The sequence below is a fragment of the Entelurus aequoreus genome, linkage group LG07 (genome assembly GCF_033978785.1).
Source record: "Entelurus aequoreus isolate RoL-2023_Sb linkage group LG07, RoL_Eaeq_v1.1, whole genome shotgun sequence".
NCBI lineage: Eukaryota > Metazoa > Chordata > Actinopteri > Syngnathiformes > Syngnathidae > Entelurus > Entelurus aequoreus.
Window position 1 is genome coordinate 5,018,389 of NC_084737.1, and position 27,280 is coordinate 5,045,668.

A 27,280-nucleotide genomic window follows, 5' to 3' on the forward strand; every position below is an offset into this window, starting at 1 on the left:
TATATATATATATATATATATATATATATATATATGTATATATATATATGTATATATGTATATATATATATGTATATATATATATATATATATATATATATATATATGTATATATATATATATATATATATACAGTCAAGAAAATAAGTATTTGAACACCCTGCTATTTTGCAAGTTCTCCCATTTAGAAATCATGGAGGGGTCTGAAATGTTCATGGTAGGTGCATGTCCACTTTATGAGAGATAACCTAAAAAAAAAATATCCAGAAATCACAATCTGATTTTTTAACAATTTATTTGTGTGATACAGCTGATAAGTATTTGAACACCTGTCTATCAGCTAGAATTCTGACCCTCAAAGACCTGTAAGTCCGCCTTTAAAAGTCCTCCTCCTCTCCACTGTATTATCCTGAATCAGATGCACCTGTGTGAGGTCGTTAGCTGCATAAAGACACCTGTCTACCCCATACAATCAGTAAGAGCCAAACATTCAGCATGGCTAAGAGCAAAGAGCTGTCCAAAGACACCAGAGACAAAATGGTACAACTCCACAAGGATGGAAAGGGCTACGGAGAAATTGCCAAGCAGTTTGGTGAGAAAAGGTCCACTGTTGGAGCAATCATTAGAAAATGGAAGAAGCTAAACATGACGGTCAATCTCAATGGGAGTGGAGCCCCATGCAAGATATCACCTGGTGGGGTCTCAATGATGCCAAGAAAGGTGAGGAATCAGCCCAGGACTACACGGCAGGACTTGGTCAATGACCTGAAAAGAGCTGGGACCACTGTTTCCATGGTCACTGTTGGTAATAACGTCATGGTTTGAAATCATGCATGGCACGGAAGGTTCCCCTGCTTAAACCAGAACATGTTAAGTTTGCCAATGACCATTTGGATGATCCAGAGGAGTCATGGGAGAAAGTTTTGTGGACAGATGAGACCAAAATTGACCTTTTTGGTCATAATTCCACTATGCGTGTTTGGAGGAAGAAGAATGATGCGTACCATACCAAGAACACCATCCCTACTGTGAAGCATGAGGGTGGTAGCATCATGCTTTGGGGGTGTTTTTCTGCTCATGGGACAGGACGACTGTACTGTATTAAGAGAGGATGACTGCAGCCATGTATTGTGAGATTTTGGCCAAAAACCTCCTTCCCTCAGTCTGATTATTGAAGATAAATCGTGCCTGGATCGTCCAACATGACAATGACCCGAAGCACACAGCCAGGAAAACCAAGAAGTGGCTTCGTAAGAACCATATCAAGGTTCTGGAGTGGGCTAGCCAGTCTCCAGACCTAGATCCAATTGAAAATCTTTGGAGGGAGCTGAAAGTCTGTTACTCAGCGACAGCCCAGAAGCCTGACTGATCTAGAGAAGATCTGTGTGGAGGAGTGGGCCAAAATCCCTCCTGCAGTCTGTGCAAACCTGGTGAAGAACTACAGGAAACGTTTGACCTCTGTAATTGCAAACAAAGGCTACTTACCAAATATTAATGTTGGTGTTCAAATACTTATTTTCAGCTGTATCACACAAATAAATTGTTTACAAATCATAGATTGTGATTTCTGGATTTTTCTTTTTAGGTTATCTCTCATAAAGTGGACATGCATCTACCATGAACATTTCAGACCCCTCCATGATTTCTAAGTGGGAGAACTTGCAAAATAGCAGGGTGTTCAAATACTTATTTTCTTGACTGCATATATATATATATATATATATATATATATATATATATATATATATATATATATATATATATATATATATATATATATATATATGCATCATAGTTTTCACAGCTTTGTGCTTGTTAGAGATAGAAAGTGTTTTAAAGTCCATTTCTAATTCTTTTTTAAAGGCACAAAAAACAGGTTGGGTATTGAGAAACTTACATTTATGAATATAAAACTTAGCCAATAGTATAATGAGCTTCAACGGTAAAATTAATTTTCAACATTTTTTTCATACAGTGTAAATCCAAATAGCACATCTTTAAAACAAAGCACACATGAATTAGTCATGAATATTATAATAATATTAACATAACATTAGTCATGAATATTATAATAATATTAACATATTAGTCATGAATATTATAATAATATTAACATAACATTAGTCATGAATATTATAATAATATTAACATAATATTAGTCATGAATATTATAATAATATTAACATAATATTGTCCAGGATGTCTTTTCTTCAATAGAGTTGTTGTCATGGCGACGTCACAGCAGGTTAGATTAGTGTCATGTTGTCAGTGATACTTCATGTGTTGATGAGAAGTGCACCAGCACATATGTGCCTTGCTCAAAAGACCATTGACAGTGTCCACTTACTGTAATGGTTTGAAGGTTGATGCTCTTGTAGACTGAACAACTTTTTCTTTCTGTCTGACGAAACTTTCTGCAATGAAACACTAAACACGGAGCTTATTGCCCTCATATTATTACACATGTCATATATTATTACACATGTCATATATTATTACACATGTCATATATTATTACACATGTCATATATTATTACACATGTCATATATTATTACACATGTCATATATTATTACACATGTCATATATTATTACACATGTCATATATTATTACACATGTCAGAGCATTAAATATATATCTCTCAATATTATTATTATATTATTACACATGTCAGAGCATTAAATATATATCTCTCAATATTATTATTATATTATTACACATGTCAGAGCATTAAATATATATCTCTCAATATTATTATTATATTATTACACATGTCAGAGCATTAAATATATATCTCTCAATATTATTATTATATTATTACACATGTCAGAGCATTAAATATATATCTCTCAATATTATTATTATATTATTACACATGTCAGAGCATTAAATATATATCTCTCAATATTATTATTATATTATTACACATGTCAGAGCATTAAATATATATCTCTCAATATTATTATTATATTATTACACATGTCAGATCATTAAATATATATCTCTCAATATTATTATTATATTATTACACATGTCAGAGCATTAAATATACATCTCTCAATATTATTATTATATTATTACACATGTCAGAGCATTAAATATACATCTCTCAATATTATTATTATATTATTACACATGTCAGAGCATTAAATATATATCTCTCAATATTATTATTATATTATTACACATGTCAGAGCATTAAATATATATCTCTCAATATTATTATTATATTATTACACATGTCAGAGCATTAAATATACATCTCTCAATATTATTATTATATTATTACACATGTCAGAGCATTAAATATACATATCTCAATATTATTATTATATTATTACACATGTCAGAGCATTAAATATATATCTCTCAATATTATTATTATATTATTACACATGTCAGAGCATTAAATATATATCTCTCAATATTATTATTATATTATTACACATGTCACAGCATTAAATATACATCTCTCAATATTATTATATTATTACACATGTCAGAGCATTAAATATATATCTCTCAATATTATTATTATATTATTACACATGTCAGAGCATTAAATATATATCTCTCAATATTATTATTATATTATTACACATGTCAGAGCATTAAATATACATATCTCAATATTATTATTATATTATTACACATGTCAGAGCATTAAATATATATCTCTCAATATTATTATTATATTATTACACATGTCAGAGCATTAAATATACATCTCTCAATATTATTATTATATTATTACACATGTCAGAGCATTAAATATACATCTCTCAATATTATTATTATATTATTACACATGTCAGAGCATTAAATATATATCTCTCAATATTATTATTATATTATTACACATGTCAGAGCATTAAATATATACCTCTCAATATTATTATTATATTATTACACATGTCAGAGCATTAAATATACATCTCTCAATATTGATAGATATATATACCATATATATATCAACTATATACAGTATATATATTCATATTTATGCTTATAATGTACATATGTATAAATCATCTACAAACCCCGTTTCCATATGAGTTGGGAAATGGTGTTAGATGTAAATATAAACGGAATACAATGATTTGCAAATCCTTTTCAAGCCATATTCAGTTGAATATGCTACAAAGACAACATATTTCATGTTCAAACTCATAAACTTTATTTTTTTGCAAATAATCATGAACTTTATAATTTGATGTCAGCAACACGTGACAAAGAAGTTGGGAAAGGTGGCAATAAATACTGATAAAGTTGAGGAATGCTCATCAAAGACTTATTTGGAACATCCCACAGGTGTGCAGGCTAATTGGGAACAGGTGGGTGCCATGATTGGGTATAAAAGTAGATTCCATGAAATGCTCAGTCATTCACAAACAAGGATGGGGCGAGGGTCACCACTTTGTCAACAAATGCCTGAGCAAATTGTTGAACAGTTTAAGAACAACCTTTCTCAAGCAGCTATTGCAAGGAATTTAGGGATTTCACCATCTACGCTCCGTAATATCATCAAAAGGTTAGGGTTGAACATTGAATGAGCGTGACCTTCCATCCCTCAGACGGCACTGTATCAAAAACCGACATCAATCTCTAAAGGATATCACCACATGGGCTCAGGAACACTTCAGAAAACCACTGTCACTAAATACAGTTGGCTGCTACATCTGTAAGTGCAAGTTAAAGCTCTACTATGCAAAGCCATTTATCAACAACACCCAGAAACGCCGCCGGCTTCTCTGGGCCTGAGATCATCTAAGATGGACTGATACAAAGTGGAAAAGTGTTCTGTGGTCTGACGAGTCCACATTTCAAATTGTTTTTGGAAATATTCGACATCGTGTCATCCGGACCAAAGAGGAAGCGAACCATCCAGACTGTTATCCACGCAAAGTGTAAAAGGCAGCATGTGTGATGGTATGGGGGTGTATTAGTGGTCAAGACATGTTCTAGGGTGAAAGTGTAGAAGGCAGCATGTGTGATGGTATGGGGGTGTATTAGTGGTCAAGACATGTTCTAGGGTGAAAGTGTAGAAGGCAGCATGTGTGATGGTATGGGGGTGTATTAGTGGTCAAGACATGTTCTAGGGTGAAAGTGTAAAAGGCAGCATGTGTGATGGTATGGGGGTGTATTAGTGGTCAAGACATGTTCTAGGGTGAAAGTGTAAGAGGCAGCATGTGTGATGGTATGGGTGTGTATTAGTGGTCAAGACATGTTCTAGGGTGAAAGTGTAGAAGGCAGCATGTGTGATGGTATGGGGGTGTATTAGTGGTCAAGACATGTTCTAGGGTGAAAGTGTAGAAGGCAGCATGTGTGATGGTATGGGGGTGTATTAGTGGTCAAGACATGTTCTAGGGTGAAAGTGTAGAAGGCAGCATGTGTGATGGTATGGGGGTGTATTAGTGGTCAAGACATGTTCTAGGGTGAAAGTGTAAAAGGCAGCATGTGTGATGGTATGGGGGTGTATTAGTGGTCAAGACATGTTCTAGGGTGAAAGTGTTAGAGGTAGCATGTGTGATGGTATGGGGGTGTATTAGTGGTCAAGACATGTTCTAGGGTGAAAGTGTAGAAGGCAGCATGTGTGATGGTATGGGGGTGTATTAGTGGTCAAGACATGTTCTAGGGTGAAAGTGTAAAAGGCAGCATGTGTGATGGTATGGGGGTGTATTAGTGGTCAAGACATGTTCTAGGGTGAAAGTGTAAAAGGCAGCATGTGTGATGGTATGGGGGTGTATTAGTGGTCAAGACATGTTCTAGGGTGAAAGTGTAGAAGGCAGCATGTGTGATGGTATGGGGGTGTATTAGTGGTCAAGACATGTTCTAGGGTGAAAGTGTAAAAGGCAGCATGTGTGATGGTATGGGGGTGTATTAGTGGTCAAGACATGTTCTAGGGTGAAAGTGTAGTAGGCAGCATGTGTGATGGTATGGGGGTGTATTAGTGGTCAAGACATGTTCTAGGGTGAAAGTGTAGAAGGCAGCATGTGTGATGGTATGGGGGTGTATTAGTGGTCAAGACATGTTCTAGGGTGAAAGTGTAGAAGGCAGCATGTGTGATGGTATGGGGGTGTATTAGTGGTCAAGACATGTTCTAGGGTGAAAGTGTAGAAGGCAGCATGTGTGATGGTATGGGGGTGTATTAGTGGTCAAGACATGTTCTAGGGTGAAAGTGTAAAAGGCAGCATGTGTGATGGTATGGGGGTGTATTAGTGGTCAAGACATGTTCTAGGGTGAAAGTGTAGTAGGCAGCATGTGTGATGGTATGGGGGTGTATTAGTGGTCAAGACATGTTCTAGGGTGAAAGTGTAGAAGGCAGCATGTGTGATGGTATGGGGGTGTATTAGTGGTCAAGACATGTTCTAGGGTGAAAGTGTAGAAGGCAGCATGTGTGATGGTATGGGGGTGTATTAGTGGTCAAGACATGTTCTAGGGTGAAAGTGTAGAAGGCAGCATGTGTGATGGTATGGGGGTGTATTAGTGGTCAAGACATGTTCTAGGGTGAAAGTGTAAAAGGCAGCATGTGTGATGGTATGGGGGTGTATTAGTGGTCAAGACATGTTCTAGGGTGAAAGTGTTAGAGGTAGCATGTGTGATGGTATGGGGGTGTATTAGTGGTCAAGACATGTTCTAGGGTGAAAGTGTAGAAGGCAGCATGTGTGATGGTATGGGGGTGTATTAGTGGTCAAGACATGTTCTAGGGTGAAAGTGTAAAAGGCAGCATGTGTGATGGTATGGGGGTGTATTAGTGGTCAAGACATGTTCTAGGGTGAAAGTGTAAAAGGCAGCATGTGTGATGGTATGGGGGTGTATTAGTGGTCAAGACATGTTCTAGGGTGAAAGTGTAGAAGGCAGCATGTGTGATGGTATGGGGGTGTATTAGTGGTCAAGACATGTTCTAGGGTGAAAGTGTAAAAGGCAGCATGTGTGATGGTATGGGGGTGTATTAGTGGTCAAGACATGTTCTAGGGTGAAAGTGTAGTAGGCAGCATGTGTGATGGTATGGGGGTGTATTAGTGGTCAAGACATGTTCTAGGGTGAAAGTGTAGAAGGCAGCATGTGTGATGGTATGGGGGTGTATTAGTGGTCAAGACATGTTCTAGGGTGAAAGTGTAGAAGGCAGCATGTGTGATGGTATGGGGGTGTATTAGTGGTCAAGACATGTTCTAGGGTGAAAGTGTAGAAGGCAGCATGTGTGATGGTATGGGGGTGTATTAGTGGTCAAGACATGTTCTAGGGTGAAAGTGTAAAAGGCAGCATGTGTGATGGTATGGGGGTGTATTAGTGGTCAAGACATGTTCTAGGGTGAAAGTGTAGTAGGCAGCATGTGTGATGGTATGGGGGTGTATTAGTGGTCAAGACATGTTCTAGGGTGAAAGTGTAGAAGGCAGCATGTGTGATGGTATGGGGGTGTATTAGTGGTCAAGACATGTTCTAGGGTGAAAGTGTAGAAGGCAGCATGTGTGATGGTATGGGGGTGTATTAGTGGTCAAGACATGTTCTAGGGTGAAAGTGTAGAAGGCAGCATGTGTGATGGTATGGGGGTGTATTAGTGGTCAAGACATGTTCTAGGGTGAAAGTGTAAAAGGCAGCATGTGTGATGGTATGGGGGTGTATTAGTGGTCAAGACATGTTCTAGGGTGAAAGTGTTAGAGGCAGCATGTGTGATGGTATGGGGGTGTATTAGTGGTCAAGACATGTTCTAGGGTGAAAGTGTAGAAGGCAGCATGTGTGATGGTATGGGGGTGTATTAGTGGTCAAGACATGTTCTAGGGTGAAAGTGTAAAAGGCAGCATGTGTGATGGTATGGGGGTGTATTAGTGGTCAAGACATGTTCTAGGGTGAAAGTGTAAAAGGCAGCATGTGTGATGGTATGGGGGTGTATTAGTGGTCAAGACATGTTCTAGGGTGAAAGTGTAGAAGGCAGCATGTGTGATGGTATGGGGGTGTATTAGTGGTCAAGACATGTTCTAGGGTGAAAGTGTAAAAGGCAGCATGTGTGATGGTATGGGGGTGTATTAGTGGTCAAGACATGTTCTAGGGTGAAAGTGTAGTAGGCAGCATGTGTGATGGTATGGGGGTGTATTAGTGGTCAAGACATGTTCTAGGGTGAAAGTGTAAAAGGCAGCATGTGTGATGGTATGGGGGTGTATTAGTGGTCAAGACATGTTCTAGGGTGAAAGTGTAAAAGGCAGCATGTGTGATGGTATGGGGGTGTATTAGTGGTCAAGACATGTTCTAGGGTGAAAGTGTAAAAGGCAGCATGTGTGATGGTATGGGGGTGTATTAGTGGTCAAGACATGTTCTAGGGTGAAAGTGTAGAAGGCAGCATGTGTGATGGTATGGGGGTGTATTAGTGGTCAAGACATGTTCTAGGGTGAAAGTGTAGAAGGCAGCATGTGTGATGGTATGGGGGTGTATTAGTGGTCAAGACATGTTCTAGGGTGAAAGTGTAGAAGGCAGCATGTGTGATGGTATGGGGGTGTATTAGTGGTCAAGACATGTTCTAGGGTGAAAGTGTAGAAGGCAGCATGTGTGATGGTATGGGGGTGTATTAGTGGTCAAGACATGTTCTAGGGTGAAAGTGTAAAAGGCAGCATGTGTGATGGTATGGGGGTGTATTAGTGGTCAAGACATGTTCTAGGGTGAAAGTGTTAGAGGCAGCATGTGTGATGGTATGGGGGTGTATTAGTGGTCAAGACATGTTCTAGGGTGAAAGTGTAGAAGGCAGCATGTGTGATGGTATGGGGGTGTATTAGTGGTCAAGACATGTTCTAGGGTGAAAGTGTAAAAGGCAGCATGTGTGATGGTATGGGGGTGTATTAGTGGTCAAGACATGTTCTAGGGTGAAAGTGTAAAAGGCAGCATGTGTGATGGTATGGGGGTGTATTAGTGGTCAAGACATGGGTAACTTACACATCTGTGAAGGCACCATTAATGCTGAAAGGTACATACAGCTTTTGGAGCAACATATGTTGTTACCATGGACGCCCCTGCTTATTTCAGCAAGACAATGCCAAGCCAGGTGTTACATCAATGTGGCTTCATAGTAAAAGAGTGCGGGTACTAGACTGGCCTGCCTGTAGTCCAGACATTGAAAATGTGTGGCCCCTGCAATAGCAGAAGGGAGACCCCCGGACTGTTGAACAACTTAAGCTGTACATCAAGCAAGAATGGGAAAGAATTCCACTTCAAAAATGTGTCTCCTCACTTCCCAAACCTTTACTGAGTGTTGTTAAAAGGAAAGGCCATGTAACACAGTGGTGAACATGCCCTTTCCCAACTACTTTGGCACGTGTTGCAGACATGAAATTATAACTTAATGATTATTTGCAACAAAAAAATCAAGTTTATGAATTTGAACATGAAATATGTTGTCTTTGTAGCATATTCAACTGAATATGGCTTGAAAAGGATTTGCAAATCATTGTATTCTGTTTATATTTACATCTAACACCATTTCCCAACTCATATGGAAACGGGGTTTGTAGATATATTTATGTAGATAGATAGATAGATAGATAGATAGATAGATAGATAGATAGATAGATAGATAGATAGATAGATAGATAGATAGATAGATAGATAGATAGATAGATAGATAGATAGATAGATAGATAGATAGATAGATAGATAGATAGATAGATAGATAGATAGATAGATAGATAGTACTTTATTTCATCCTTCAAGTTCCCTCAGGAAAATTAAACTTCCAGCAGCAGTGTACAGAATTGAGAACCAATTTAAAAAGTAAAAAGTCAATAATGGGGGTATAAATGGAAATAAAATAGAAAATATAACAATAAGAATAAACATAAAAAGCAACAATAAGAACATAACAAGAGAAACTAGGCAGTAGTGACCATGTTAGGAAAATGTGTTGCACTTTAAAAAAAAAATTGTTATTGTTTTGCATCCCCTGTCATATATTTACTCACTATATATATATATATATATATATATATATATATATATATATATATATATATATATATATATATATATATATGTCTGTATGGGGGGGTGTGTATATGTATGCATGTATATATGTGTGTGAGTGTATGTATGTATGTATGTACAGTATGTGTATGTATATATATATATATATATATATATATATATATATATATATATCAGGGCTGTGAATTTTTTGGTGTCCCACGATTCGATTCAATATCGATTCTTGGGGTCACGATTTGATTCAAAATCGTTTTTGTTTTTCAATTCAACGTGATTCTCGATTCAAAAAGGATATTTCCCCGATTGAAAAGTATTGTCTATTGATAGAATACATAGATTTGATCAGGATCTACCCCAGTCTGCTGACATGCAAGCAGAGTAACAAGCTTTTATAATTGAAAAGGACAATGTTTTATCAACTGATTGCAATAATGTACATTTGTTTCAACTATTAAATGAAGAAAAAATATGACTTATTTGATCTTTGTGAAAATATTGGACACAGTGTGTTGTCAAGCTTATGAGATGTGATGCAAGTGTAAGCCACTGTCACACTATTGTTCTTTTTTATAAATGTCTATTGTGTGGTGTTTGTGTCTCCTCTCAATTGTTGTGTGTGGTGTTTGTGTCTCCTCAATTGTTGTGTGTGGTGTTTGTGTCTCCTCAATTGTTGTGTGTGGTGTTTGTGTCTCCTCTCAATTGTTGTGTGTGGTGTTTGTGTCTCCTCTCAATTGTTGTGTGTGGTGTTTGTGTCTCCTCTCAATTGTTGTGTGTGGTGTTTGTGTCTCCTCTCAATTGTTGTGTGTGGTGTTTGTGTCTCCTCTCAATTGTTGTGTGTGGTGTTTGTGTCTCCTCTCAATTGTTGTGTGTGGTGTTTGTGTCTCCTCTCAATTGTTGTGTGTGGTGTTTGTGTCTCCTCAATTGTTGTGTGTGGTGTTTGTGTCTCCTCTCAATTGTTGTGTGTGGTGTTTGTGTCTCCTCAATTGTTGTGTGTGGTGTTTGTGTCTCCTCAATTGTTGTGTGTGGTGTTTGTGTCTCCTCAATTGTTGTGTGTGGTGTTTGTGTCTCCTCAATTGTTGTGTGTGGTGTTTGTGTCTCCTCTCAATTGTTGTGTGTGGTGTTTGTGTCTCCTCTCAATTGTTGTGTGTGGTGTTTGTGTCTCATCTCAATTGTTGTGTGTGGTGTTTGTGTGTCTCCTCTCAATTGTTGTGTGTGGTGTTTGTGTCTCCTCAATTGTTGTGTGTGGTGTTTGTGTCTCCTCTCAATTGTTGTGTGTGGTGTTTGTGTCTCCTCTCAATTGTTGTGTGTGGTGTTTGTGTCTCCTCTCAATTGTTGTGTGTGGTGTTTGTGTCTCCTCTCAATTGTTGTGTGTGGTGTTTGTGTCTCCTCTCAATTGTTGTGTTTATTGCACTTCTGAGTGTTGCTGGCTCGGCTTTGCTTTTGGAATTGGATTGCATTGTTATGTTATTGCTGTGTATTGTTTTGTTGGATTGATTCATTTAAAAAAATTAAAAAATCAAATTTTTAAAAATGAGAATTGATGCTGAATCACACAACGTGAGAATCGCGATTCGAATTCGAATCGATTTTTCCCCACACCCCTAATAGACATATATCAAATGTGATACCTTTATTCCCCCAAGGGGATTATTAAAGTATATATATATATATATATATATATATATATATATATATATATATATATATATATATATATATATATATATATATATATATATATATATATATATATATAGTTTTCTCTTTGCATATTGAAATACAGAGCTTTGTTATTGGAATCAACATTCAATCTTTTTTATTTTTTAATATTGTGCCTTTTTGCTCTATTTTTCCTATTTTCTTTCCATATGTGCTGCTGTCCAGTAATAACTTTTTAAGAACAGAAATGATAATAATCCACACACTCCACTTGGAACATTTTTTATTTCAAGAAAACTCGTCAAATACATTTTCAGGAGCAAGAAAGAAGGTCCAAATGTCTCCTTTCAAGTTGTGTAAGAAAAAGAGGTGCTTATGTACATGATATAATAAACATAGTGTACATGTGTTTATGTACATTATATCACCAACATGTGGGGGACTCACACTCATCTACATGATATCATCAACATGTGGGGGACTCACACTCATCTACATGATATCATCAACATGTGGGGGACTCACACTCATCTACATGATATCATCAACATGTGGGGGACTCACACTCATCTACATGATATCATCAACATGTGGGGGACTCACACTCATCTACATGATATCATCAACATGTGGGGGACTCACACTCATCTACATGATATCATCAACATGTGGGGGACTCACACTCATCTACATGATATCATCAACATGTGGGGGACTCACACTCATCTACATGATATCATCAACATGTGGGGGACTCACACTCATCTACATGATATCATCAACATGTGGGGGACTCACACTCATCTACATGATATCATCAACATGTGGGGGACTCACACTCATCTACATGATATCATCAACATGTGGGGGACTCACACTCATCTACATGATATCATCAACATGTGGGGGACTCACACTCATCTACATGATATCATCAACATGTGGGGGACTCACACTCATCTACATGATATCATCAACATGTGGGGGACTCACACTCATCTACATGATATCATCAACATGTGGGGGACTCACACTCATCTACATGATATCATCAACATGTGGGGGACTCACACTCATCTACATGATATCATCAACATGTGGGGGACTCACACTCATCTACATGATATCATCAACATGTGGGGGACTCACACTCATCTACATGATATCATCAACATGTGGGGGACTCACACTCATCTACATGATATCATCAACATGTGGGGGACTCACACTCATCTACATGATATCATCAACATGTGGGGGACTCACACTCATCTACATGATATCATCAACATGTGGGGGACTCACACTCATCTACATGATATCATCAACATGTGGGGGACTCACACTCATCTACATGATATCATCAACATGTGGGGGACTCACACTCATCTACATGATATCATCAACATGTGGGGGACTCACACTCATCTACATGATATCATCAACATGTGGGGGACTCACACTCCAACATTTTGCATAGTCCACACTTGCAAGTGTTTTTCTTCAAGTGGTGCCAGTGTCAAAGAAAAGAGCAAAAATGTCCCACAAAGTATGTGAAGTATTGCTGTACAATGCAGACATCCAACATGTGACACTTGCTGTACAATGCAGACATCCAACATGTGACACTTGCTGTACAATGCAGACATCCAACATGTGACACTTGCTGTACAATGCAGACATCCAACATGTGACACTTGCTGTACAATGCAGACATCCAACATGTGACATTTGACATGACATGAGAGTCAATATAGCTTTTTTTATCTGAATGGTGGTGTAACACAACTTAGTCTGAATGGTGGTGTAACACAACTTAGTCTGAATGGTGGTGTAACACAACTTAGTCTGAATGGTGGTGTAACACAACTTAGTCTGAATGGTGGTGTAACACAACTTAGTCTGAATGGTGGTGTAACACAACTTAGTCTGAACGGTGGTGTAACACAACTTAGTCTGAATGGTGGTGTAACACAACTTAGTCTGAATGGTGGTGTAACACAACTTAGTCTGAATGGTGGTGTAACACAACTTAGTCTGAACGGTGGTGTAACACAACTTAGTCTGAATGGTGGTGTAACACAACTTAGTCTGAATGGTGGTGTAACACAACTTAGTCTGAATGGTGGTGTAACACAACTTAGTCTGAACGGTGGTGTAACACAACTTAGTCTACGTTCACACCCCAGGTCAAGTCCCTTTTTAGCATTTATTCACCTCGCAATCCTCATTCTTATTCCCATTGCAAATAGATTCCTCTTTGACAAAAATCTACTCAAAAAATACCTTTTTAGGCCATCTGTGCACTTAATGGCTGCATGTTTAAGTTGTAAGGAAAACATTTTGAAGATGTTTTTAGGCCATCTCCGCACTCAATGGCTGCACATATAATAATACAGTAATAATACAGTAATAATACTACAGTACATCCTGTCAGCAGCCAAGAGGAGCTTTTGTAACCTTTTTCAAAAAGGTTTTATTGTACTTTTTATGCCACATGATATATTCCTAGGATCCATTTCAATGGAGAATCCTTTCCGAGTCCAGTTGTAAGTTGTGCAAGATTCACATTCCTAGTAGACAATGTGTACCAGTACTAGTAGTACACATTCCTAGTAGACAATGTGTACCAGTACTAGTAGTACACATTCCTAGTAGACAATGTGTACCAGTACTAGTAGTACACATTCCTAGTAGACAATGTGTACCAGTACTAGTAGACAATGTGTACCAGTACTAGTAGTACACATTCCTAGTAGACAATGTGTACCAGTACTAGTAGTACACATTCCTAGTAGACAATGTGTACCAGTACTAGTAGACAATGTGTACCAGTACTAGTAGTACACATTCCTAGTAGACAATGTGTACCAGTACTAGTAGTACACATTCCTAGTAGACAATGTGTACCAGTACTAGTAGTACACATTCCTAGTAGACAATGTGTACCAGTACTAGTAGTACACATTCCTAGTAGACAATGTGTACCAGTACTAGTAGTACACATTCCTAGTAGACAATGTGTACCAGTACTAGTAGACAATGTGTACCAGTACTAGTAGTACACATTCCTAGTAGACAATGTGTACCAGTACTAGTAGTACACATTCCTAGTAGACAATGTGTACCAGTACTAGTAGACAATGTGTACCAGTACTAGTAGTACACATTCCTAGTAGACAATGTGTACCAGTACTAGTAGTACACATTCCTAGTAGACAATGTGTACCAGTACTAGTAGTACACATTCCTAGTAGACAATGTGTACCAGTACTAGTAGTACACATTCCTAGTAGACAATGTGTACCAGTACTAGTAGACAATGTGTACCAGTACTAGTAGTACACATTCCTAGTAGACAATGTGTACCAGTACTAGTAGACAATGTGTACCAGTACTAGTAGTACACATTCCTAGTAGACAATGTGTACCAGTATTAGTAGTACACATTCCTAGTAGACAATGTGTACCAGTACTAGTAGTACACATTCCTAGTAGACAATGTGTACCAGTACTAGTAGACAATGTGTACCAGTACTAGTAGTACACATTCCTAGTAGACAATGTGTACCAGTACTAGTAGACAATGTGTACCAGTACTAGTAGTACACAAAAACACTGATTGACACCTGCATCCTCATCCTTTTTTATCCCAATTCCAAATCCATTAATCATTTTCTAAAATTTTTTTTTTTTTTTTTTAAATAAATATATATATATATACTGTATATATATATATACAGTATATATATATATATATATATATAATTTAATTCTGTTTTTAAAAAGAGGTTTTTAGGCCATCTCCATGCAATCAGAAGGAACTTTTTTGAAGCTGCAACCTGTTTTAAAAAAGTTTGATGATAATGGTGATAGCAAAAGGAGTGGTCACCCCAGGAGTTGGAATGGATGATTAGGAGGCCAAAGGTTGCCAGACATATGAAGAACTCCACAGAAAGAAAACAATGTGAATGGTCGCCTGCAGTGTGAACGTAGCCTCTCACCAGCCACTCGTAAATATCATCTTCATTTGGACCTCAACCACTTGAAGATCACGACTGGAGCTAATCTTGTGTACAAGCTAATGCTAACCATGTTGTGTACAAGCTAATGCTAACCATGTTGTGTACAAGCTAATGCTAACCATGTTGTGTACAAGCTAATGCTAACCATGTTGTGTACAGGACCAGCTCAACTTCCATCTAGCAAGTAAGGTTGCTGACACTTGCAAGCTAAAGCGTGACAATGACCTTGGAAGTCTTCCACTGTGACAAGTGTGTAGCATGTTAGAGGTGACTAGGAGCATAGCATGTTAGAGGTGACTAGGAGCATAGCATGTTAGAGGTGACTAGGAACATAGCATGTTAGAGGTGACTAGGAACATGTACGATCCTGAGCAGGTTAGTGAGGTAGTGCCACCACATATTACAGAGTCATACTTTGTCAGAGACTGACCACACCTTTGACTGACCACACCTTTAGACGTGTGTTGTCACATATTACAGAGTCATACTTTGTCAGAGACTGACCACACCTTTGACTGACCAAACCTTTAGACTTGTGTTGTCAGCCATCTTTTAGTCTTCCAGCACGCTGACTTAGCGTATTTGACTCTTCAAAATAAAAGCTCTGATCTGAGATTCTTCACATCCACATGGCTCAATATAGCTTAGCTTCCAAAATGCTTCCCTAACTAACATTCTCATAAATAGAACAAAACAACTTGCTGTTCTGTAACAAGGATTGTGTCTTCTCACCAGTGGAGCAGAGATCCATTGGAACACACCTCATCAATAGTACTTTGTCCTGTCAAAGGCACATTATTGGAACACACCTCATGGCATGGATCAATACTATTGGAACACACCTCATGGCATGGATCAATACTATTGGAACACACCTCATGGCATGGATCAATACTATTGGAACACACCTCATGGCATGGATCAATACTATTGGAACACACCTCATGGCATGGATCAATACTATTGGAACACACCTCATGGCATGGATCAATACTATTGGAACACACCTCATGGCATGGATCAATAGTACTTATTATTGGTGGATGTGCTCCAAATATGATGATGTATTCCTTTTTTGAAGTAGACAAGAGTGTACTTAGCAGAAGAAGTCAATATTAGGGATTCACATCCTAAATACCATTTTTATTTATGTCAAGTCTAAATCCAGTTATCATTTTAAAAATTCAATAAAACATTTTTTTTAATTTACACACACACACATATATATATATATATATATATATATATATATATATATATATATATATATATATATATATATATATATATATATATATATATATATATATATATATATATATATATATATATATATTAGGGCTGTAACTAACGATTCATTTGATAATCGATTAATCTGTCGATTATTGCTTCGATTAATCGATTAATAATCGGATAGAAGAGATAAATTACATTTCTATCCTTTCCAGTATTTTATTGAAAAAACCCAGCATAGTGGCACCATGTGGTGGACATTGGGGGTGCAGCATACACCAACAATAACACAGAAATGTAAGTCATCAGAACTGAATCAGATATTGTACACGTTTCTGTTGTGAATAATAAAGGATTCATTTTAGGCTGCCTCTGAATAATAGCATGAAATATTCCAGCACCTTCATAACGTTTAGTTATACTAAAGCGTCACTCAAATCTAAATATATTTATATAGCTTTATCGGCCCGGCTACATTGATCCATTATGAAACCAACATGAGATATTTCTGTCCGTTACGTTTATTTCCAAATTGGTAAGCGTGCGTTTTCTCTCTCAAAATGGAGTCAAATGTGCCGGAGACACATTATCAGCCCCGCGTTGCAACAAAGGCAGAACTTTAACATTACTCACAAAAAAGCTGAAGTCATGAATGCTTGTTGCCACTATGGACTTCAAGAGTTACGTAGTGTGAGTTCCTCCCTTCATCCATGGCTGCAACATGTTTCTTCTCCAGGTGCTCCTGAAGCAATGTTGTACTTCTGTGACATTTTGCAGGAAACACTCTTCTTTGAAGTCTTTAAAGTGAAGTGTTGCCACACTTTGGACCACTTAGGTCGTACACTTTTCTCCATTGAAGCAATAACCTCAAGAGGTTTCTCCGCTAAACTATCGCTAGTGTTTTCCTGCGCCAACATATCCAATGTTTCCAGCAAAGTAGACGGCGTGGTGACGTGAGCTGCACATGACCATCATTGGCTAGCTTACCTCCACCTCATGACACGTAGCCTCACCGCCGCCCTGGCGCTGTTTTCTACTTATTTTCATTATTGTTTCTCAGCTGTTTGTAAATGTTGCACTTTATAAATAAAGGTTTATAAAACAAAAAAAAACAACAACAAAAAAATTACCAAAAAAATAAATAAATAAATAAAAAAAGCCTCCGCACATGCGCATAGCATAGTTCCAACGAATCCATGACTAAATTAATTGGCAACTATTTTGGTAATCGATTTTAATCGATTAGTTGTTGCAGCCCTAATATATATATACACATATACACATACACATATATATATATATGTACACATATACACACATATATATGTATATATATATATATATATATATATATATATATATATGTGTGTGTGTGTGTGTGTGTGTGTGTGTGTGTGTGTGTGTGTGTGTGTGTGTGTGTGTGTGTGTGTGAATGGGTGAATGTGGAAATAGTGTCAAAGCGCTTTGAGTTCCTTAAAAAAAGGTAGAAAAGTGCTATACAAGTACAACACATTTACATTTATATATATATATATATATATATATATATATATATATATATATATATGTATGTTTTTATATATATATATATATATATATATATATATATATATATAAATATATATACAGTATATATACAGTATATACTGTGTATATATATGTGTGTGTGTGTGTATATATATATATACATACACACACACACACACACACACACACACACACACACACACACATATATATATATGTATATATATATATGTGTGTGTGTGTGTGTGTGTGCGTTTTAGGCCAACGAAATAACTTTTCTAACCTATAACCTGTTTTGAAAAAGTTTCATAATAATAATGATATCAAATATCAAGAATGAGTTTAAATTGAGAATGGTGTTGACTTGAGAATGGATTGTGAATGGAATGTTTACCCAGTGATCAGAATGGGATGGAATTGTTAGGTGCCTTAAGATTGATACAACTTCTGAAGCTATATTATTGTTATTGATACAACTTCTAAGCTATATTATTGTTATTGATACAACTTCTAAGCTATATTATTGTTATTGATACAACTTCTGAAGCTATATTATTGTTATTGATACAACTTCTAAGCTATATTATTGTTATTGATACAACTTCTAAGCTATATTATTGTTATTGATACAACTTCTAAGCTATATTATTGTTATTGATACAACTTCTAAGCTATATTATTGTTATTGATACAACTTCTAAGCTATATTATTGTTATTGGAGTGTGTCTTGTATTCATGCTAACATTGAAGCCAGTTAGCACGCTAGCTACTTTTCTAGGAAATAAGCAGTAGCACCTTGAGTTGATCAATTACACTTTTAGGATATTGTTAGAGTCTGAAAGGGGAATACTAACTTATCATCTTTTTCTCAGCTCCTTGTTAGAGATCAGCAAGGTGTGCAGACAACTCAAACCAAAGGTTAGCTTCCTCTTTAAATCCCACAATCTTCAACTTGTTCTGAGTACTGTCACTACTTTTAAACACACGCATTTATAACATGACTTTAGTGTGTGATGGGTAACACACACCACCAACTACCAGAGACCTAACCTAGTACCAGAGACCTCACCTAGTACCAGAGACCTCCCCTAGTACCAGAGACCTCACCTAGTACCAGAGACCTGACCTAGTACCAGAGACCTGACCTGACGGAACCCAGCTAAGCTAGCTGTGAAATGCTAAGTTGCGAGTGTGTGTGATCCAGGACATGAATACTTCTTCTCATGCTCACTTTTTGCTTCCGTCTTCCGTCAGCTCGCTTACCAGTCGGCCATTTTATGTGGGCCACACATGGGGGTTTTGGAAAATACTCAACACGCTTAACTTTTACGGTGGTCAACCTACAGTTGGGGTTTGTGTGTGTACCAGGTTTTACATCCAATCCTCATTCAGTGATATTCCACTCTTCTAATGACGCCTCAAACAACTGCACTTCAAAGATATATCAAAACAATAACAATCAATAATCAATAATACTGCAAGGAAACCACAGACAGACTTGTTCTACCTGCCCACAAACATGGAAAGTTTTTAGTGCTAGACACTGATTGCAAGCCAAGGGTTTTTAGTGCTAGACACTGATTGCAAGCCAAGGGGAAGAGAAGTGTGGGTTAGCGAGTTAGCAACACCCGGTTTGAAGGCACATAGTTGTTGAGCAAACAGTAAAGATGGCTGCATACATAAGTAGTGTGCTACTGCTGGCTCTTCAAGAAGGTCGGAAGAAGAGGAAAAACTAGAGCATCCCCAACCCACTGACCTCTACTGGTCCATCACTTCATTATTGTCTTCTGATATCGGGTGTTGTTGATGCTGGAGAATCCTTTGGTTCCATTCCAGTGTCCACCTGTACCACATGAAGGTGTCCAGTTCTTCACAGTTTCACTATGTCAAAAGTCCCGTTCTCTGTCCACAGTCCACAGTCCACATCCACTCGGTAAACAAATCTGCAGACACAGGATGGAAGGTAGGCTTTAGGAAGGAACACTTAAATGACTAGCACTAGAAGGAACACTTAAATGACTAGCACTAGAAGGAACACTTAAATGACTAGCATTAGAAGGAACACTTAAATGACTAGCATTAGAAGGAACACTTAAATGACTAGCATTAGAAGGAACACTTAAATGACTAGCATTAGAAGGAACACTTAAATGACTAGCATTAGAAGGAACACTTAAATGACTAGCATTAGAAGGAACACTTAAATGACTAGCATTAGAAGGAACACTTAAATGACTAGCATTAGAAGGAACACTTAAATGACTAGCATTAGAAGGAACACTTAAATGACTAGCATTAGAAGGAACACTTAAATGACTAGCATTAGAAGGAACACTTAAATGACTAGCATTAGAAGGAACACTTAAATGACTAGCATTAGAAGGAACACTTAAATGACTAGCACTAGAAGGAACACTTAAATGACTAGCATTAGAAGGAACACTTAAATGACTAGCATTAGAAGGAACACTTAAATGACTAGCATTAGAAGGAACACTTAAATGACTAGCATTAGAAGGAACACTTAAATGACTAGCATTAGAAGGAACACTTAAATGACTAGCATTAGAAGGAACACTTAAATGACTAGCATTAGAAGGAACACTTAAATGACTAGCATTAGAAGGAACACTTAAATGACTAGCATTAGAAGGAACACTTAAATGACTAGCATTAGAAGGAACACTTAAATGACTAGCATTAGAAGGAACACTTAAATGACTAGCATTAGAAGGAGTACTTAAATGACTAGCACTAGAAGGAACACTTAAATGACTAGCATTAGAAGGAACACTTAAATGACTAGCATTAGAAGGAACACTTAAATGACTAGCACTAGAAGGAACACTTAAATGACTAGCATTAGAAGGAACACTTAAATGACTAGCACTAGAAGGAACACTTAAATGACTAGCATTAGAAGGAACACTTAAATGACTAGCATTAGAAGGAACACTTAAATGACTAGCATTAGAAGGAACACTTAAATGACTAGCATTAGAAGGAACACTTAAATGACTAGCATTAGAAGGAACACTTAAATGACTAGCATTAGAAGGAACACTTAAATGACTAGCATTAGAAGGAACACTTAAATGACTAGCATTAGAAGGAACACTTAAATGACTAGCATTAGAAGGAACACTTAAATGACTAGCATTAGAAGGAACACTTAAATGACTAGCATTAGAAGGAGTACTTAAATGACTAGCACTAGAAGGAACACTTAAATGACTAGCATTAGAAGGAACACTTAAATGACTAGCATTAGAAGGAACACTTAAATGACTAGCACTAGAAGGAACACTTAAATGACTAGCATTAGAAGGAACACTTAAATGACTAGCATTAGAAGGAACACTTAAATGACTAGCATTAGAAGGAACACTTAAATGACTAGCATTAGAAGGAACACTTAAATGACTAGCATTAGAAGGAACACTTAAATGACTAGCATTAGAAGGAACACTTAAATGACTAGCATTAGAAGGAACACTTAAATGACTAGCATTAGAAGGAACACTTAAATGACTAGCATTAGAAGGAACACTTAAATGACTAGCACTAGAAGGAACACTTAAATGACTAGCATTAGAAGGAACACTTAAATGACTAGCATTAGAAGGAACACTTAAATGACTAGCATTAGAAGGAACACTTAAATGACTAGCATTAGAAGGAACACTTAAATGACTAGCATTAGAAGGAACACTTAAATGACTAGCATTAGAAGGAACACTTAAATGACTAGCATTAGAAGGAACACTTAAATGACTAGCATTAGAAGGAACACTTAAATGACTAGCATTAGAAGGAACACTTAAATGACTAGCACTAGAAGGAACACTTAAATGACTAGCACTAGAAGGAACACTTAAATGACTAGCATTAGAAGGAACACTTAAATGACTAGCATTAGAAGGAACACTTAAATGACTAGCATTAGAAGGAACACTTAAATGACTAGCATTAGAAGGAACACTTAAATGACTAGCATTAGAAGGAACACTTAAATGACTAGCATTAGAAGGAACACTTAAATGACTAGCATTAGAAGGAACACTTAAATGACTAGCATTAGAAGGAACACTTAAATGACTAGCATTAGAAGGAACACTTAAATGACTAGCATTAGAAGGAGTACTTAAATGACTAGCACTAGAAGGAACACTTAAATGACTAGCATTAGAAGGAACACTTAAATGACTAGCATTAGAAGGAACACTTAAATGACTAGCACTAGAAGGAACACTTAAATGACTAGCATTAGAAGGAACACTTAAATGACTAGCACTAGAAGGAACACTTAAATGACTAGCATTAGAAGGAACACTTAAATGACTAGCATTAGAAGGAACACTTAAATGACTAGCATTAGAAGGAACACTTAAATGACTAGCATTAGAAGGAACACTTAAATGACTAGCATTAGAAGGAACACTTAAATGACTAGCATTAGAAGGAACACTTAAATGACTAGCATTAGAAGGAACACTTAAATGACTAGCATTAGAAGGAACACTTAAATGACTAGCATTAGAAGGAACACTTAAATGACTAGCATTAGAAGGAACACTTAAATGACTAGCATTAGAAGGAGTACTTAAATGACTAGCACTAGAAGGAACACTTAAATGACTAGCATTAGAAGGAACACTTAAATGACTAGCATTAGAAGGAACACTTAAATGACTAGCACTAGAAGGAACACTTAAATGACTAGCATTAGAAGGAACACTTAAATGACTAGCATTAGAAGGAACACTTAAATGACTAGCATTAGAAGGAACACTTAAATGACTAGCATTAGAAGGAACACTTAAATGACTAGCATTAGAAGGAACACTTAAATGACTAGCATTAGAAGGAACACTTAAATGACTAGCATTAGAAGGAACACTTAAATGACTAGCATTAGAAGGAACACTTAAATGACTAGCATTAGAAGGAACACTTAAATGACTAGCATTAGAAGGAACACTTAAATGACTAGCATTAGAAGGAACACTTAAATGACTAGCATTAGAAGGAACACTTAAATGACTAGCATTAGAAGGAACACTTAAATGACTAGCATTAGAAGGAACACTTAAATGACTAGCATTAGAAGGAACACTTAAATGACTAGCATTAGAAGGAACACTTAAATGACTAGCATTAGAAGGAACACTTAAATGACTAGCATTAGAAGGAACACTTAAATGACTAGCATTAGAAGGAACACTTAAATGACTAGCATTAGAAGGAACACTTAAATGACTAGCATTAGAAGGAACACTTAAATGACTAGCATTAGAAGGAACACTTAAATGACTAGCATTAGAAGGAACACTTAAATGACTAGCATTAGAAGGAACACTTAAATGACTAGCACTAGAAGGAACACTTAAATGACTAGCATTAGAAGGAACACTTAAATGACTAGCATTAGAAGGAACACTTAAATGACTAGCATTAGAAGGAACACTTAAATGACTAGCATTAGAAGGAACACTTAAATGACTAGCATTAGAAGGAACACTTAAATGACTAGCATTAGAAGGAACACTTAAATGACTAGCATTAGAAGGAACACTTAAATGACTAGCATTAGAAGGAACACTTAAATGACTAGCATTAGAAGGAACACTTAAATGACTAGCATTAGAAGGAACACTTAAATGACTAGCATTAGAAGGAACACTTAAATGACTAGCACTAGAAGGAACACTTAAATGACTAGCACTAGAAGGAACACTTAAATGACTAGCATTAGAAGGAACACTTAAATGACTAGCATTAGAAGGAACACTTAAATGACTAGCATTAGAAGGAACACTTAAATGACTAGCATTAGAAGGAACACTTAAATGACTAGCATTAGAAGGAACACTTAAATGACTAGCATTAGAAGGAACACTTAAATGACTAGCATTAGAAGGAACACTTAAATGACTAGCATTAGAAGGAACACTTAAATGACTAGCACTAGAAGGAACACTTAAATGACTAGCATTAGAAGGAACACTTAAATGACTAGCATTAGAAGGAACACTTAAATGACTAGCATTAGAAGGAACACTTAAATGACTAGCATTAGAAGGAACACTTAAATGACTAGCATTAGAAGGAACACTTAAATGACTAGCATTAGAAGGAACACTTAAATGACTAGCATTAGAAGGAACACTTAAATGACTAGCATTAGAAGGAACACTTAAATGACTAGCATTAGAAGGAACACTTAAATGACTAGCACTAGAAGGAACACTTAAATGACTAGCATTAGAAGGAACACTTAAATGACTAGCATTAGAAGGAACACTTAAATGACTAGCATTAGAAGGAACACTTAAATGACTAGCATTAGAAGGAACACTTAAATGACTAGCATTAGAAGGAACACTTAAATGACTAGCATTAGAAGGAACACTTAAATGACTAGCATTAGAAGGAACACTTAAATGACTAGCATTAGAAGGAACACTTAAATGACTAGCATTAGAAGGAACACTTAAATGACTAGCATTAGAAGGAACACTTAAATGACTAGCATTAGAAGGAACACTTAAATGACTAGCACTAGAAGGAACACTTAAATGACTAGCATTAGAAGGAACACTTAAATGACTAGCATTAGAAGGAACACTTAAATGACTAGCACTAGAAGGAACACTTAAATGACTAGCATTAGAAGGAGTACTTAAATGACTAGCATTAGAAGGAACACTTAAATGACTAGCATTAGAAGGAACACTTAAATGACTAGCATTAGAAGGAACACTTAAATGACTAGCATTAGAAGGAACACTTAAATGACTAGCATTAGAAGGAACACTTAAATGACTAGCATTAGAAGGAACACTTAAATGACTAGCATTAGAAGGAACACTTAAATGACTAGCATTAGAAGGAACACTTAAATGACTAGCATTAGAAGGAACACTTAAATGACTAGCATTAGAAGGAACACTTAAATGACTAGCATTAGAAGGAACACTTAAATGACTAGCATTAGAAGGAACACTTAAATGACTAGCATTAGAAGGAACACTTAAATGACTAGCACTAGAAGGAACACTTAAATGACTAGCATTAGAAGGAACACTTAAATGACTAGCATTAGAAGGAACACTTAAATGACTAGCATTAGAAGGAACACTTAAATGACTAGCATTAGAAGGAACACTTAAATGACTAGCATTAGAAGGAACACTTAAATGACTAGCATTAGAAGGAACACTTAAATGACTAGCATTAGAAGGAACACTTAAATGACTAGCATTAGAAGGAACACTTAAATGACTAGCATTAGAAGGAACACTTAAATGACTAGCATTAGAAGGAACACTTAAATGACTAGCATTAGAAGGAACACTTAAATGACTAGCATTAGAAGGAACACTTAAATGACTAGCATTAGAAGGAACACTTAAATGACTAGCATTAGAAGGAACACTTAAATGACTAGCATTAGAAGGAACACTTAAATGACTAGCATTAGAAGGAACACTTAAATGACTAGCATTAGAAGGAACACTTAAATGACTAGCATTAGAAGGAACACTTAAATGACTAGCACTAGAAGGAACACTTAAATGACTAGCATTAGAAGGAACACTTAAATGACTAGCATTAGAAGGAACACTTAAATGACTAGCATTAGAAGGAACACTTAAATGACTAGCATTAGAAGGAACACTTAAATGACTAGCATTAGAAGGAACACTTAAATGACTAGCATTAGAAGGAACACTTAAATGACTAGCATTAGAAGGAACACTTAAATGACTAGCATTAGAAGGAACACTTAAATGACTAGCATTAGAAGGAACACTTAAATGACTAGCACTAGAAGGAACACTTAAATGACTAGCATTAGAAGGAACACTTAAATGACTAGCATTAGAAGGAACACTTAAATGACTAGCATTAGAAGGAACACTTAAATGACTAGCATTAGAAGGAACACTTAAATGACTAGCATTAGAAGGAACACTTAAATGACTAGCATTAGAAGGAACACTTAAATGACTAGCATTAGAAGGAACACTTAAATGACTAGCATTAGAAGGAACACTTAAATGACTAGCATTAGAAGGAACACTTAAATGACTAGCATTAGAAGGAACACTTAAATGACTAGCATTAGAAGGAACACTTAAATGACTAGCACTAGAAGGAACACTTAAATGACTAGCATTAGAAGGAACACTTAAATGACTAGCATTAGAAGGAACACTTAAATGACTAGCACTAGAAGGAACACTTAAATGACTAGCATTAGAAGGAGTACTTAAATGACTAGCATTAGAAGGAACACTTAAATGACTAGCATTAGAAGGAACACTTAAATGACTAGCATTAGAAGGAACACTTAAATGACTAGCATTAGAAGGAACACTTAAATGACTAGCATTAGAAGGAACACTTAAATGACTAGCATTAGAAGGAACACTTAAATGACTAGCATTAGAAGGAACACTTAAATGACTAGCATTAGAAGGAACACTTAAATGACTAGCATTAGAAGGAACACTTAAATGACTAGCATTAGAAGGAACACTTAAATGACTAGCATTAGAAGGAACACTTAAATGACTAGCATTAGAAGGAACACTTAAATGACTAGCATTAGAAGGAACACTTAAATGACTAGCACTAGAAGGAACACTTAAATGACTAGCATTAGAAGGAACACTTAAATGACTAGCATTAGAAGGAACACTTAAATGACTAGCATTAGAAGGAACACTTAAATGACTAGCATTAGAAGGAACACTTAAATGACTAGCATTAGAAGGAACACTTAAATGACTAGCATTAGAAGGAACACTTAAATGACTAGCATTAGAAGGAACACTTAAATGACTAGCATTAGAAGGAACAC

The 27,280-nt window shown here is 36.4% G+C and overlaps 1 protein-coding gene across 2 annotated transcripts in view; it reads right to left on the minus strand.

Annotated features, from left to right (window-relative positions):
- The window catches only part of LOC133652918 (serine/threonine-protein kinase 35-like), a 73,698-nt gene that overhangs the window by 14,206 nt on the left and 32,212 nt on the right, over positions 1 to 27,280 (minus strand). Inside the window, exon 3 of one of the 2 annotated variants that reach the window (XR_009826631.1) lies at positions 20,168 to 20,354. The gene's annotated coding sequence lies outside the window, so the exon portion shown is untranslated. Of the gene's footprint in view, positions 1 to 18,650; positions 20,355 to 27,280 lie in introns of those variants that run through there. The other variant, XM_062051866.1, reaches the window with a different exon arrangement.